The following is a 17,224-nucleotide window of genomic DNA, read 5'->3' on the forward strand; positions in this document are numbered from 1 at the left end:
CTGCGTCCCTGAACAGTTCAAGGTCGCCATACATTAGTGGGCGATCGGTCATAGATCGGCTCACAGACAGTGTAGGGGGTGTGTGTGGCTGATTTGCGTGCTGTGTACAGTACGGTTTCCCTGCGGTTGCCTGCTTTTCGGCGGGTCGAGCGTCTGGGGTTACCAGTATTAGCTGCGTTGCAGGGGCTCGCCGGTACTGTCGTGTTAGCGTGCTGTGGGACATGGATGTTTAGTTCCTTGCCAATACTTAATAAAAAGTCTTGTAATATAGCAGCATTTTCTCTTACTACACATGTCATTACAGAAAATATTCTTGTCGTTTTGGCTAACTTACAGAGGAATCGTCTGCTGTAGATCCCTAAAGGAGTCTACTCTGTGTAAGTCTCTTCATCTCTGCCTTATTTCTCTTTTTTTCCTTTACTGAGTTTCGATTCCCCCCGAAGGTGGCGGGCTGGCAGTAGCTTAGTACGCCGCTCTTCAGCCTATGGAAATTTTAAAAGATAAAAAGAAGATAATACACAATAAAACAGGCGATAAAAACGGTGACATAAATTGTAAAATGGCGGAAAATTGTGGAACTTAGAACATAAAACAAAGGGATGGGGATGCTAATAATATACACAGGAAGCAGACAGGGAAAATAGTAGACAGACAATTAAAAAAAAAAAAAACACGACGACAGTCTGGTTTCTGTTCGCAACACTTCGGAAAAGAGGAACAACACGTAACACTCACTTAAAACACTGCACAAAAAAAGTGGGCACGAAGATGACACACCACAGCCAAGTGCAGATGGGGGGGACCTGGACAGATGAGGGGGAAAAAAGGGGGAGGAGTAGAGGAAAAGCGAAGTGGGATGGGGGTGTCATTACTGTTTTTTTCTTAATTGAGTTTCGATTCCCCCTGAAGGGGGCGGGCTGGCAGCAGCTTAGTACGCCGCTCTTGAGCCTACAGAATTTGTTTTAAAAATATGAAGATAATAAATAATAAAAGTTGGCGATAAAATCGGTGACTTAAATGTAAAATGACGAAAAATTGTGGAACTTAAAACCTAAAACAAAGGGTTGATGATGCTAATAAAATACACAGGAAGCAGAAAAATAATAGGCAAACAATTAAAAAACACGCTGACAGTCTGGTTTCTGTTCGCAAGAGATATAAAATTGACACCCAGTCTTATTACTGCAACCTCTGTTCCTTTAATCCTGTTAACTGCAGTTCATCTTACGAGTATAATGCTTTTCAAGACACTAGCTGCCCCCTTCAGCTAGTCTTTCAACTCCTTCTCCGTCCCTGTTAGAATTACAGTGTCAACTGTTGCCCGGCAACAAATTCCATTGCTGAGTCATTCCATATCGACAATTTCGTCTGCGCTTGTTATTATTATCCTCCCCGGACTTAAAACCCTTTCGAAGACCCTCCTCAGTTTCCTTTACTGCATGGCCAATTTAAAAATTGAACAACAAAGGCTACACGCTACAGCCCTGTCTCACTCCATTCTCAACGACTACTTTCGTTTCATGTCGTTCACTCTTAGAATTACAGTTTTCTTTCTGTACCTTTTGTACATAACTTCAGAATTTTACCGTGTATACTCCATTCGATATTGCAACATCATTAGCAAAAGTATCGCTGGATGTCTTATTCCTTATACGGTGAAGCGTTGGAATGTGGCCGATCTGTCCGCGGCGTTAATTGAATGTGCGGCCGGCGTGTGCTGTTGGCCGCTGCGTTCGGCGACCATCCGGCAGCTGGCGCAGCGGTCGCGGTCAGTGAGTATGAGGCTCCAGCGACGGGCGGACCAGTCCCGGCTTCCTCCTGCGTGCAGCGCGAAGAGGCTGCGCGCCGGTTTGACACCCGCTCTCCAAAGGTAAGACCGAGCAGCGCTGCCGCGAAGCTGATTCGTCACACTGTAAAGGACCTGCAATCGTACGGCACATGTAGCGCGGGTCGAGAACTGTCAGGGGTGGCCTGGAAAACCACTGCCAAGTTTTTAGCCCCACGATTGCAGTAGCTTATAAAACAGGGCACTTCGTACTTAATTTTGTATGTAACTTTCCCCTGTAGGTCTAATAATTGTAATTAACTAATACGTAGCTTATAAATCATAATTTATTTTGAACAAAATGTGTAGTAGTAAACTTTAAGATGGTTTAGTAGCAACGTAACATTTTTCTCCTCCAGGTGTTCAAGGGTTAAGGGGAAAAGAGAAAACAGTAACACTGTTCAAGACTGCGTGTCCATGATTCCACAAATACTGGAAAATAATAGAGAATTGACATAAAACTGTGTGTATTTTGAGGAAATTTTTGAGAACGCATTTGTCGTATTCCTACTTTATTCAACCACGTCTTACATATTACAATTTTGAAAACTAATTTCATTTACGTCTCACGAACTTTCACTACACTACTGCACAAAGATTGCTTTACATTGTTACCAAAGCACGCCTAAAAATGATTTATTTTTATACCCTCGCACCAGACTCGTGGACTACTAAGCCAATAAATCTGACAAACATATTGATTAAGGTTCATCGGGTATCCAGCCGGGTGGTAGCGTTGATATCTCCCGACGTTTCGGGAAGTGTCATACTACTCATCTTCTGACAATCATAATTCGCTTTAGTTAATATTGATGATAATACAGCTCACCTATTGCTGTTTTTCTGATCCTGCCTTACGTTTCTATCATTAATTTTAAGAAGCGAGTCTCTACCCTATATTTTTATACAACGTTTCAACGCATTTCTGTGAAGTATAAATGTATTCTTCTATGTTTAATCCGTTCAGACACGCGAGTGTGCTCACTGACAGTGTTGAGGCTTCCAGTGCCCTTCGCTGAACACGACGTACATCAACCTCTCCCAACTGGTGACTCGCAGTGTTTTGTAATACAGTCTTGTGGAGTGTGTCTAGAAATTTTGTACTTGCGACAGGTCTAAACTTAATACGTTTATCACAAAAGGCATTGTACTTTGTAACGTGAGCTCTATGGATACAGGTTAGTGGCCTGAAGCGGTAGTCAATTGTCAGTTACGCTTGCCGTCAGCTCGATCGATATAAAAGACCTGAAACTCCATACTCTAAATAAAAAAATTCGGTCAAAAAGCTCTTATCACTTGGCCAGTCTGAGTATGTAAGCAGCCACAGTTACGTTCTGGCCCAAATGACTTATTGCAGTTTCTTATGAGGAGCTTTATTATTATTATTCATAAAACCCAAGCTAGTGGTTAAATTAGTGACATTATCGTCATATTTTGTGTGGAAGTAAAAGAATGAATTTTAAAAAATACGAGTAAACATTTTTCACTAGGAGTCCTATTATTTATCATTGTTGCAGGCCCACAGTGACTTTAAACTGCCCCTAGTTTAAACAAAATAAGTCTGTTTGACGGCCGATTTACCTCTACAGCCAACACTACTAACTAATCAGGTACTTAACGAACGTTCGACAAAAATATCCACATCTGTTAAAGTTGTGCCGGCCGGAGTGGCCGAGCGGTTCTAAGCGCTACAGTCTGGAACCGCGCGACTGCTACGGTCGCAGGTTCGAATCCTGCCTCGGGCATGGATGTGTGTGATGTCCTTAGGTTAGTTAGGTTTAAGTAGTTCTAAGTTCTAGGCGTCTGATGACCACAGCAATTAAGTCTCATAGTGCTCAGAGCCATTTTTTTGTTAAAGTTGTACAAGCAGTCCTTTAATAGGTATGCAGCGTAGAGTATTTAACGAATAACAATTATTCTCACACTATACCCAACACTTCCTGTAATCTGTTTTGCACATTACTGTTTTCGTCTGCCTCACATTTTTTCCCCTTTGTTGATCATTCTATCGCCAAAATAACTATGCTTGTATGCCGTACCAGATGTCATACTAATTAATTCTTGTATTTTCCAAAGGCTTCTTTCCTCCATTACTATTTTAATTTACTTTTCATTTCGTATGTTATCTGTACTATCAATTTTTGAAATCGTTTCGTAGCATCTAGTATCACAACCTTCCAGATTCTCATAACCTTCGTTCCATTTGCTTAGGGATATGGTGTCTTGTACTGCAAGAACTTATTAATTTATTACGTATCATTACTTAATTACATAAGGGCTTCTCCACGACAGGCATAAAAACTGTAGCGCAATCCTTGATTCGGCAATTCTGTATTACCTTACTTTTTCATCTTCCACAGCTCTCATTCTCACTTACGTTTTTGGCCCAGTAAGTGCTTCAAACAGTTACTACTGTCTAATTTGACTGAGTGCGGTACTTTGTATTTTCTATTTGTAATTTCTCTTTTTCTCTGATATGAGCAGAAATCTGAGGTGATTATTTCTTTCCCGTTCTGTTTCTACATTTTAATTTAATGTATGTCTTGTGATCAATTTTCTGAACCAATAACAGCTATGGGATGAAGCTAGAGGTTATAAATATTCTTCTTTGTAAACACGATGTTGTCGTTCCAGAAAAGAAAAGCACTGCTGAAGGAGAAGATGAAAAAGAAGAAGAAGAAGGAAAGGAACAAAATTATCCATTAATCTTCCACGCTCTTCTCTATTTCGAAAGTTCGTGACTATTGTCCACATAGGTTTCTAGTCAACATCCTTTAAAACTTGTCGTTGGTAATAACGCAGTTTGTTCTACAAGCAACAAGACGTACCAAGAAAACAATCATATAAATTCTTCAGCTTGAGCTGGTCTTTGATTGGATGGATCGGATGAAATTGTGAAATATAACAATCATTATGCTCGTCATGCAACTTCTCTGGAAACAAAGTACCTGTGGGTTTTTGATTTTCCCAGCTTTCATAATTTACTAATGGAATTGAACTACTAATAAAAAATTTAGACTTGTGCGGTATACTTTCATTAGACACAGTTCCGGCTGCTAAACACTCGTTAGGTATGGTTTTCTCCTGTGTTACAGAAGAGAATGAAGTATTTCAAGTCACTGGCATGAATTAGATAGTTATATTCTGACGTGAGTGAAAACCACAGCTTGGAAGGTAACTGTGAAATGGAGAAAGGGTAAAATAAAACTGCGGAAGATAAGATTTCAAGTTTTTCTAGAAACTCACTATAATGAGTTACTTGTAACCAATGTATTCTTTCTCATCTTATCACCCTTGAATAACCTTCCGAGAAATTTAAGAACATTATTTTTGAAAATTTGTTAGTGCAAGTTCTAGTATACGAAATAAATATCATCGTCTACCATTCTCATAACGGAGAGTGTGTATTCTTGAATCCGTTACAGTATTACGTCAGGTGCTTCAGCAGTCAGTCATGCTTCTACGATGTGGCTGCTACGTCTCTAATTGGTGCTCCGTGTACTGTTGATCTATTGCAAAACTACATGTTCGGTTTTATAGTTTAAGTAGCTTGTCTCGCTGATTTAAAGAAACGATTACGTTTGCCCCACTTAACGGCTAACGTAGCGTTGTTCCACGTCGTAATGTAGACGGAGATAATGATATTTACTAATAAGGCGAGACGCGTCGCTCTGTCTGGTGCTCTGTAAACTAAGGCCTCGTAAGCAGCCCACAGAGACGTGATAGACGTCCGTCCTACATTTGAATACAGCACTGAGAGGTACGTAAGTACTGAATACAATTTCTCTACCTGACTGCAGAACACATATGCAACGCCTGACTGAGAACCTATCTTTATCTTTATTATTGGGAAATATACAGGGTGTCCCAGAAGTCTTTCCCTGGCTAAAAATATGCACAAGGCACAAAATGACGCATAGACAAATATCTTTTATTTTGAAGCGCAGGTAACATGTTTAAGTTTTGCACACACACACACACACACACACACACACACACACACACACACACACAATTAATAAATTTTGACTACTGCTTGGTAAACCTGGTTCTTGACATAACTCCAAAGGAAGAAATCAAGTGGTTTTATATCCGGTGATCGCGGAAGCCAGTTTCTGGGACCGTCACGCCCGATCCATGTCCCCGGAAATTTTGTGTTAAATAGGTTGAAAATTTCTCTGAGCACTATGGGACTTAACTGCTGTGTTCATCAGTCCCCAAGAACTTAGAACTACTTAAACCGAACTATCCTAAGGACATCACACACATCCATGCCCGAGGCAGGATTCGAACCTGTGACCGCAGCGGTCGCGCGGTTCCAGACTGTAGCGCCTAGAACCGCTCAGCCACTCCGGCCGGCTATTACAATAGGGACGAACATATAACACCCAATAAGATGGCCCACCATCTTGTTGGAAAATTAAGTCCGGAATGTCCCGAACATGTGGCACAATAAATCACTGAAATATATCGAGATAGGAATTGGTTGCGATTGCCGTTTCACTGAACAAAACAGATCCTATGATTTTATTGTGCGTAAGACCACCCCCCCCCCCCCAAATGAACCATGGACCTTGCCGTTGGTGGGGAGGCTTGCGTGCCTCAGCGATACAGATGGCCGTACCGTACGTGCAACCACAACGGAGGGGTATCTGTTGAGAGGCCAGACAAACATGTGGTTCCTGAAGAGGGGCAGCAGCCTTTTCAGTAGTTGCAGGGGCAACAGTCTGGATGATTGACTGATCTGGCCTTGTAACATTAACCAAAACGACCTTGCTGTGCTGGTACTGCGAACGGCTGAAAGCAAGGGGAAACTACAGCCGTAATTTTTCCCGAGGACATGCAGCTTTACTGTATGATTAAATGATGATGGCGTCCTCTTGGGTAAAATATTCCGGAGGTAAAATAGTCCCCCATTCGGTTCTCCGGGCGGGGATTTCTCAAGAGGACGTCGTTATCAGGAGAAAGAAAACTGGCGTTCTACGGATCGGAGCGTGGAATGTCAGATCCCTTAATCAGGCAGGTAGGTTAGAAAATTTAAAAAGGGAAATGGATAGGTTAAAGTTAGATATAGTGGGAATTAGTGAAGTTCGGTGACAGGAGGAACAAGGCTTTTGATCAGGTGATTACAGGGTTATAAATACAAAATCAAATAGAGGTAATGCAGGAGTAGGTTTAATAATGAATAAAAAATAGGAGTGAGAGTTAGCTACTACAAACAGCATAGTGAACGCATTATTGTGGCCAAAATAGACACAAAGCCAATGCCTACTACAGTAGTACAAGTTTATATGCCAACTAGCTCTGCAGATGATGAAGAAATTGATGAAATGTATGACGAGATAAAAGAAATTATTCAGGTAGTGAAGGGAGACGAAAGTTTAATAGTCATGGGTGACTGGAATTCGTCAGTAGGAAAAGGGAAAGAAGGAAACATAGTAGGTGAATATGGATTGGGGGGAAGAAATGAAAGAGGATGCCGCCTTGTAGAATTTTGCACAGAGCATAACTTAATCATAGCTAACACTTGGTTCAAGAATCATAAAAGAAGGTTGTATACCTGGAAGAATCCTGGAGATACTAAAAGGTTTCAGATAGATTATATAATGGTAAGACAGAGATTTAGGAACCAGGTTTTAAATTGTAAGACATTTCCAGGGGCAGATATGGATTCTGACCACAATCTCTTGGTTATGAACTGCAGATTGAAACTAAAGAAACTGCAAAAAGGTGGGAATTTAAGGAGATGGGACCTGGATAAACTGAAAGAACGAGAGCATAAGGGAACAATTGACAGGAATGGGGGAAAGAAATACAGTAGAAGAAGAATGGGTAGCTCTGAGGGATGAAGTAGTGAAAGCAGCAGACGATCAAGCAGGTAAAAAGACGAGGGCTAATAGAAATCCTTGGGTAACAGAAGAAATATTGAATTTAATTGATGAAAGGAGCCAATATAAAAATGCAGTAAATGAAGCAGGCAAAAAGGAATACAAACGTCTCAAAAATGAGATCGACAGGAAGTGCAAAATGGCTAAGCAAGGATGGCTAGAGGACAAACGTAAGGATGTAGAGGCTTGTCTCACTAGGGGTAAGATAGATACTGCCTACAGGAAAGTTAAAGAGACCTTTGGAGAGAAGAGAACCACTTGTATGAATATCAAGAGCTCAGATGGCAACCCAGTTCTAAGCAAAGAAGGGAAGGCAGAAAGGTGGAAGGAGTATGTAGAGGGTTTATACAAGGGCGATGTACTTGAGGACAATATTATGGAAATGGAAGAGGATGTAGATGAAGATGAAATGGGAGATACGATACTGCGTGAAGAGTTTGACAGAGCACTGAAAGACCTGAGTCGAAACAAGGCCCCGGGAGTAGACAACATTCCATTAGAACTACTGACGGCGCCGGCCGCGGTGGTCTCGCGGTTCTAGGCGCGCAGTCCGGAACCGCGCGACTGCTACGGTCGCAGGTTCGAATCCTGCCTCGGGCACGGATGTGTGTGATGTCCTTAGGTTAGTTATGTTTAAGTAGTTCTAAGTTCTAGGGGACTGATGACCTCAGAAATTAAGTCCCATAGTGCCCAGAGCCATTTGAACCATTTCTACTGACGGCCTTGGGAGAGCCAGTCCTGACAAAACTCTACCATCTGGTGAGCAAGATGTATGAGACAAGTGAAATACCATCAGACTTCAAGAAGAATATAATAATTCCAATCCCAAAGAAAGCAGGTGTTGACAGATGTGAAAATTACCGAACTATCAGTTTAATAAGTCACAGCTGCAAAAGACTAACGCGAATTCTTTAGAGACGAATGCAAAAACTGGTAGAAGCGGACCTCGGGGAAGATCAGTTTGGATTCCGTAGATATGTTGGAACACGTGAGGCAATACTAACCTTACGACTTATCTTAGAAGAAAGATTAAGAAAAGGCAAACCTACGTTTCTAGCATTTGTAGACTTAGAGAAAGCTTTTGACAATGTTGACTGGAATACTCTCTTTCACATTCTAAAGGTGGCAGGGGTAAAATACAGGGAGCGAAAGGCTATTTACAATTTGTACAGAAACCAGATGGCAGTTATAAGATTCGAGGGGCATGAAAGGGAAGCAGTGGTTGGGAAAGGAGTGAGACAGCGTTGTAGCCTCTCCCCGATGTTATTCAATCTGTATATTGAGCAAGCAGTAAAGGAAACAAAAGAAAAATTCGGAATAGGTATCAAAATTCATGGAGAAGAAGTAAAAACTTTGAGGTTCGCCGATGACTTTGTAATTCTGTCGGAGACAGCAAAGGACTTGGAAGAGCAGTTGAACGGAATGGACAGTGTCTTGAAAGGAGGATATAAGATGAACATCAACAAAAGCAAAACGAGGATAATTGAATGTAGTCAAATTAAATCGGGTGATGCTGAGGGAATTAGATTAGGAAATGAGACACTTAAAGTAGTAAAGGAGTTTTGCTATTTAGGGAGTAAAATAACTGATGATGGTCGAAGTAGCGAGGATATAAAATGTAGACTGGCAATAACAAGGAAATCGTTTCTGAAGAAGAGAAATTTGTTAACATCGAGTATAGATTTAAGTGTCAGGAAGTCGTTTCTGAAAGTGTTTGTATGGAGTGTAGCCATGTATGGAAGTGAAACATGGACGATAACTTGTATGGACAAGAAGAGAATAGAAGCTTTCGAAATGTGATGCTACAGAAGAATGCTGAAGATAAGGTGGGTAGATCACGTAACTAATGAGGAGGTATTGAATAGGATTGGGGAGAAGAGAAGTTTGTGGCACAACTTGACTAGAAGAAGGGATCGGTTGGTAGGACATGTTTTGAAGCATCAAGGGATCACAAATTTAGCATTGGAGGGCAGCGTGGAGGGTAAAAATCGTAGAGGGAGACCAAGAGATGAATACACTAAACAGATTCAGAAGGATGTAGGTTGCAGTAGGTACTGGGAGATGAAGAAGCTTGCACAGGATAGAGTAGCATGGAGAGCTGCATCAAACCAGTCACAGGACTGAAGACCACAACAACAACAAAGACCACACAACACGTTCAGCTTACGGCTCTCTCTGACGATCTCAAATACAGAGTGGGCATTCTCGGACGCCCAAATCCCAGCATTGTGTTGGCTGACCTTTCAAATAAAATGTGTCCTCATCTGAGAAAAGGGCACGTTTCAGATAGTCGTCATCTCCTACTCAGTCCGCAGAGCAACGGTAAAGTCGTAACAAGCACTATAATCCGTTGTTTGGAGGGACTGCACGATGGACTTTATACGTTTTTACGCAGGGAAAAGTTGTTCGTGTACGATACTGTACACTGATGTCTTCGGAATCTGCAACTCACGCGAGGCACTGCGGGCTGACCTCTTAGGATGCTTCATAAAGGCGACTCTGAATGTCTGAATTGTCCCTCGCTAGATCCACGTTGCCTCTTCTAGGGAGATCACAGACGCTTCCTGCTTCCTTAAACTTCTCTAACCACATCTTGATGCTTTTAATTTTTGGTGCCTGTCTGTGGCACGCCATCTATATTTTTCTCTGAACTGTTTTTAGTGACTTTGTCTCGTGATGCAAGAGGACAACCTGGGCTTTCTCCTGGTTTGGGTAAACGTTGTTTGCATATGATCCCCGATTTCACTCTTATGTCACAGGGTGCTATATTAAACAAAATAACAGTAAGAATGTATGGGCATAAAACTTGAATATACCACATGCAATTCAAGATAAAAAGTTTTGGTCTATATGTCATATTTTATGCCTTACGAATGTTTAAGTCAGGGAAGACCAGATATTGTCGAAGTAGTTACCATTCAACAGCAAACAACAGTATTTGTCAAACTGGAAGGAAATGCCTGTTTAGTTTAGTAATGACGTGCTCTGTAGATCATTTTCACGATTATTTTATCGATATGATGTGGAACAAGTCAGATTACAGAATATATATATATATATATATATATATATATATATATATATATATATATATATACACATGAATAGTGATTAATTTTACTGAAATTTTTGGTTCTACACATGCAACTACATTTAGAGGTACAATATTTTTTACGAGTTTTGGAAGAGAAAGTCGTCCATGGAGTAGAAGTAGCTGTCCAAAAGAATTGATTTTAAGCTAGATTTAAAACTTGATCTGCTACCTGCCAGATACTTTGTGTTGTTGGGCAAATGAGCAAATATTTTTGTTGCTGAATGATGTACTCCTTTTTGAGCAACTGACAGCTTCAATAACGGATAGTAAAGGTCATTTTTTCCTCTAGTGTTGTAGGTATGAACATCACTGTTCTTCGTGAATTGAGATGGATTATTTATAACGATTTTCATTAGCGAATATATGTACTCTGATGGTGCAGTTAAAATACCTAACGCCTTGAATAGGTGCCTACCTGACATTCTTGGGTGAACGTCACTACTTGTGCTCACTGCTCTCTTTTGTGCAATCAGTACTTTATGTGTAAGTGGTGAGTCAGCCCAAAAAAACTATTCCACAAGAGATTATTAAGTGGAAATATGCATAGTACGTTAGGAGGCTGATCTGTTTATCACCAAGACTAGCGATTATACGAAGAGCAAAACAAGCTGAATTTGTTTGAGAAGCTCAGTAATATGCTTCCAAAAATTTGGAGAAATCTACCCTGTTAACTGAGCCCTATTCATATGCTACATGAATTTCCGGTATGACTCTATTCGGTGTACCGAACTGGATGTAGTGAGTTTTCTCAAAATTAAAGGAGAGTCCATTTTCTGAGAACCACTTAATATTTCTTTGAAAGACACCCTTAACAATATATTCAGCGGCTTTTTCTGGAATGGGATTTATTATAACACTCGTGTCATCTGGAAAAATTACTAGTTCTGCTTGCTGAACGTTAAGTGAGAGGTCATTTGCATGAATGAGGAATAGCAGAGGACCCAAAACTGAACCCTGTGGGACTCCCTTTGTGATAACTCCACATTCACTAGAATTTACCACCCTCCCAACATTATTTGAGTTATTCAGCACAACGTTTTGCTTTCTGTTCATTAAGTATGATTCAAACCAGCTGTGTGTGTAGCCTTCAATTCAATAAAACCCGAGTTTTTTCTAAGAGTGAGACATGATCCACACAGTCAAATGCCTTGGAAAGATGACCAAAAATAGCAACAAGCGATAATTTGTTATTTAGGGCTTGTACTGTTTGATGGGTAAATGTTTAGATAGCATTGTCAGTCGAGAACCCTTCCAGAATCCGAACTGTCACATGCTGAGTAAATTATTTTCAATTAAATGTAGACTTCTGTTGAATATATAACTTTTCGAATATTTTAGAAAATGAAGTCAGCAATGAGATTGGTCTACAATAATTTAAGTCACTCTTGTCCCGTTTCTTATGAAGAGGTTTGACAATTATGTATTTCAATCTGTCTGGAAAAACTCCCTGTGCCAGCGAAGCATTACATATATCACTAAGGACTCCACTTATTAAATTAGAACACCACTTCTAAATTCTGATAGAGACTCCATCAACACCACATGAGCTGTTGTTTTTCAGTATATTTATAATTCCTTTAATTTCAGTGGGGGATGTTGGTGCCATTTCTAAAGGTCTAAAGCCCTGGGAATGGCATTTTTAACATATTTTTTTGCTTCTTCAACTGAACCCTTTAATCCTATTTTTGCTGCTCCATTCAGAAAGTGATTGTTAAAAATAGTTACAACTTGTGAATTATCACTCACGTCATCATTTCTCTACATTGCTATGGTATGCTGTACACTGTCAGGCTGCCCCGTCTCCTGTTTGTCAATATTCCATATAGTATTAATATTATTATCCGCATTATTAATTTCTGTCAGAACACATAAGCTTCTCGACTTCTTAATGATTTTCCTTAAAATATTACAGTATCTTTTGTAGTTAGTAAGTAACGTCGGATCCTGACTTATTCTGGCCTGTACGTACGAGTATATTTCCCTCTTCCTCTTACACGATATCTTAATTCCCTTAGTAATCCATGACTTACTTGACTTTGTACTGGATGTTTTTGGGTAACGTTTCAGGAGTGAAACTCTCAAACATTGAGACAAATTTACAGTGGAAGAAACAGATTTGGCATCAGCATCATTTTCTGTGTGTACTTCATCCCATTGTACGTCTTCTAATGTGCTCTTCAAACTCTGTATACTGTTCGCATCAGTAAGCATCCCTGCCTTGTATGAACCTATTTACCTCCATCTTACAACTGTAAGGTACTATCTCTGAGAGCAATAGGTTTAAATGCGTTCCTAAATACCACCACTTTTAAATGAAACACTGAAGTAAATTTTCAGGCTAAATTTAGAGCAGAGATTTCACAAGGCAAATAAAATGGCTTAAGTACTATATAACAATGTTATTGAAATTGTGCAGGATGTACGAAAACTCACAAGTCGGGTACCCTGTTTGTGTCTGCGCCATATATTTTCTTCCGTTAATCAGCCAGTTCTAACGAGTAATGCAGTCGTAGAACTTAGCAACGGGAAAGTTCTTGCCCTCAGCGGCCAGCCAGCTAGCGTATCCAGACAGTTTTACTTGGGGGAGACGAGAGAAAGAGTTTGGTAACGGAATAACGGCTGTTTACTAAAGAATAAATCAACGAAAATACATGTGAAGAACTTCATTTACGTGCTTCATTATGTGGTACGAGTCTTTAATTTGAATACCAATCCGTCGGTATCTATGTACGACGTATCTGATTCGTGACAATATTCTGAGAGTGCGTGTAGACTGAAATGGTGTTTTTATGGCGTTAATGGTGATAACAGGCGAAATACAGTTTCAGCATGTGCCTGATTCTTTTCGAATAGCGTCAAGAGAGCAGCTCATCTTAAGTCAGCTGTCACTTGTTCTCATTCCAGGAGACATTGGAGGTGTTTTGTACGTGACGCAGCACATTTCATTAAAGTCTGATGATCAGCAGTGATGCTACCGTCTTCTCTTGTGCATCACATATTAGGGTGACTTTTTTTCAGTCTACATGTTCCGAATCTGCTGATTCTGTGTCAAGCACCACGGAACAACCCACTCCAACGGCTTCCGCTACGGAAACATCACGTAGGCTCGTATCTGTACCACGCAGGCAGAGCTGTAACTTTTATGTCGATCTTAGTAGCTTCCACTGTTACTAATGAAACAGCCTACATTACACTTGTCCGTTCTCTCCTGGAGTAACCGTGCTTACCACATAGCATTAACGGAGGACGTCAAACATGTAAAACTGAACTGAATTTACAATTAAATCAAGATCCTAAGCTGCCGACAGGAGTTTATATACATCAACTGGGACAGTTGAAAACGTATGGCCCGACCGGGACTCGCACCCTGGATCTCCTTCTTCCATGGCAGACGCTCTATCCATCTTTTTTTTTTTTTTTTTTTTTTTTTTTTAATTGTTCTGTAATGTTCGTAGCGTTTGTTCTGGGCTGACGTCATAGGACATACGTTCAAGTTCGTCGTTCATTTCTTTGCTCAGCTTTTTTTTATTATAGAGGGCCAGCGCCTCTCTGACCGAACACGGTGAGCTACCGTGCCGGCATCCATCCAAGCCACCGAGGGCACAGAGGATAGTGCGACTGCAGGGATTTATCCCTTGCACGCTCCCCGTGAGACCCCCATTCCCAACTTAATGTCCACACACTACATTCGTAGTGCCCCTGCCCATAACACTCATTACTTGCAGCAGACAATCTTACCGAGCTCGGGCAATGCGTGTGCATCCGCTCAATTCAATGGCCGGTTAGCCTTAGCTATATGAAGATGGTATCTATTCTTTCGGACATGTCCGAAAGATAAGATACCATCTTCACAGAGCAGAAATAAGGTTAGCTCATTTTGTACACGGAGTCCTCAAAGTCCTGTTGCCATTTTAAAAACTCATAACTAGGAATCTATTAGAATGAACCGTTTTGGGTCATTGTAAAAGGTTACCAGCTCCCAGGTTTTCTTTTTGTGCCTCAATTTTTGTGCCCTACACGTCTTTCGTAGAGCTAAAAGATATTATACTCAGGTGACGAAAGTCATTGGATAGGGATATTCACGTATACAGATTGCAGTGGCATCGCGTACACAAGGTATAAAAGGGCAGTGTAATAACGAGGCTGTAATCGGTACTCAGGCGAGTCATGTGAAAAGGTGTCCAACATAATTATGGCGCACGACGGGAATTAAGACTTTGTAGCTAGATGTATGGGACATTCCATTTCGGTGATCGTTAGATAGTCCAGCATTATGAGATCCACAATGTCAAGTGTGTGTCGAGTATACCAAATTTACCTCTCGCCTCGGGCAACGCAGTGGCTGACGGCCTACTCTGAACGACTGAGAGCAGCGGGTTATGCATTCAGTTGTCACTGCTAACAGACAAGTAAAATGCGTGAAATCACTCCAGAAATCAACACCGGCTGCACAACGAACGTATGCCAGGACACTGCTGCGAGATTTGGTGTTAATGGGCTATGGCAACAACGACGCACGCGAGAGCCTATGCTAACCGCACATCACCTGTATCGCCTCTCCTAGGCTCGTGACTATATTGGTTGGAGCCCAAAGGACTGGAAAACAGTGGCCTGGTCAGATGAGTCCCGTTATCACTTGGTAAAAGCTGGCGGTAGAATTCCAGTGTGGCGCAGAAACCACGGAGTCATCGTTCCAAGTTGTCAAAACACTGTGAAAGCTGGTGGCGGCTCCACAGTGGCGTGGGCAGTTTTTTCATGGAATGAACTGGGTCCTCTGCTCTATCTGAACCGATCGTTGAAGTAGTTACGTTCGATTGCTTGAAAACCATTTGCAGCCCTTCAAGGACTTCATGTTCCCAAATAACAATGGAATTTTTATGGATGACAACCGTCATGTCACGGGGTCACAATTGTTCGCGACTGGTTTGAAGAACATTCTGCACAATTCGAGCGCCGGATTTGGCCACCCAGAACTCACGACTTGAGTCCCATTGAACATTTATGGGACATAATCGGGAGGTGACTGCGTGCATATAACCCTGAACCGGCGACACTTTCGAAATTATGTACGGCTATAGAGGCAACGTGGATCAATATTTCTGGCTGAGTCCATGCTACGTCGAGTTGATGCACTATGCCGCGCAAAAGGAGGTCCGACACGATCTTAGTAGATATCCCACGACTTTTGTCACTGCGGTGTAGTGTTCTACTCATGTTCAGGTCTGCATTAGAGCTTCAACAGTTCTGCTTCTTATTTAATTCGTGTTGATGAGTATCAATGTCATTGGCTGGTGTTGTGTGGAAGCGATCTTTCACGCAACCAAACAGAAGTCTAATGGCGTGGCGCTGAGAGAGGGCGTGGACAATGGGATGCACGAGAAACTTGACTTCTGGCGACAGCGTTGAAATACGGCTTGTACGCTGACAGTATGTGCTTGAAACACAAGGGAACGTCCACTCCTGGAAGGTCTTTCAAATTTCCACTCTCCTTTTAGTTTACGAACCACTTGATTACACTTCATTCTATGCGTAGTGCCGTGCTACAATGGCGTTGATAACAGTGCAGTATCGTTATCACAGATTTGGATTCTGCATAGTAAATGGCGCATTGTGTCTTGCCTTAGTCTGCTGCCATTTTGAATCACTCCAAGTCAGATGTGCAACAAAGGACAAAGGCAAAAAGAACTTTAAGGACCACTAAGCGTTCTACAACAGACTCCTTACCCTAATAGTTTTACAAGTGAATAAAACAAAGACAGTTTTCGTTGCGCTGAAACTTTATCTCGAAATTTCTATTACCAATATTCTCCTCCTACGGCCAAAATTTTTTGCCTACAACGTACGTAGGGAGAAATGATGATCATGTTGAGAAAAAGAGAAATTAGAACTCCGAAAGAATTTAGTTCGATTTTCCGACGTTCTGTTCTAGAGTGGAAGAGCAGAAAAAGTCTCAAAGCAGTTCTTTGCACCCTCTGTCGAAGCATCAAGTTTTAATAACAGAGCAGTGTGGTAGATGTGTGTAGATGCAGCTGCCTTCTAGGCCAGCAATGGTTTGTAACGTTGTGATTACCCAACGGCTTTTGGGTTCAGCTGGTCATGTGAGTGTTGTAAGTGAGAGGAGTCATTGTGCCTTTATGACCTAAAAAGCTGGACCGGTTCAACCTCTGTCCAGCCGTTGCGCGTCCAGGTGCCGGTGCGGCACATGTGAGCAGAGAATAAAAAGTCCGCTCACCACTCGCCAGTACTCGTTCATTCATCAGCCTTGCTGCTTGCGTAATAACAAACAACTGCTTCGGCCCGCAGCTCAAATCTACGTGCGCCTAAGGCGGCCGTCTGTAATGGGCACTGTTCGTTTTTTGGCAACACTGTAACACTGTGCTAACATTCCGCAATCTCACTGGAGGAAATTTCCATAGG

At 41.5% G+C, this 17,224-nt stretch overlaps 1 protein-coding gene across 1 annotated transcript in view; it reads left to right on the top strand.

Moving 5' to 3' along the window:
* Nucleotides 1–1,807: 1,807 nt before the first annotated feature.
* LOC124788979 overlaps nt 1,808–17,224 on the top strand; it is a 113,231-nt gene continuing 97,814 nt past the window's right edge. Inside the window, exon 1 of the mRNA XM_047256268.1 lies at nt 1,808–1,870. The gene's annotated coding sequence lies outside the window, so the exon portion shown is untranslated. The remainder of the gene's footprint in view (nt 1,871–17,224) is intronic.

Source organism: Schistocerca piceifrons, chromosome 3, assembly GCF_021461385.2.
Source record: "Schistocerca piceifrons isolate TAMUIC-IGC-003096 chromosome 3, iqSchPice1.1, whole genome shotgun sequence".
In the NCBI taxonomy this organism is placed as follows: Eukaryota; Metazoa; Arthropoda; class Insecta; order Orthoptera; family Acrididae; genus Schistocerca; species Schistocerca piceifrons.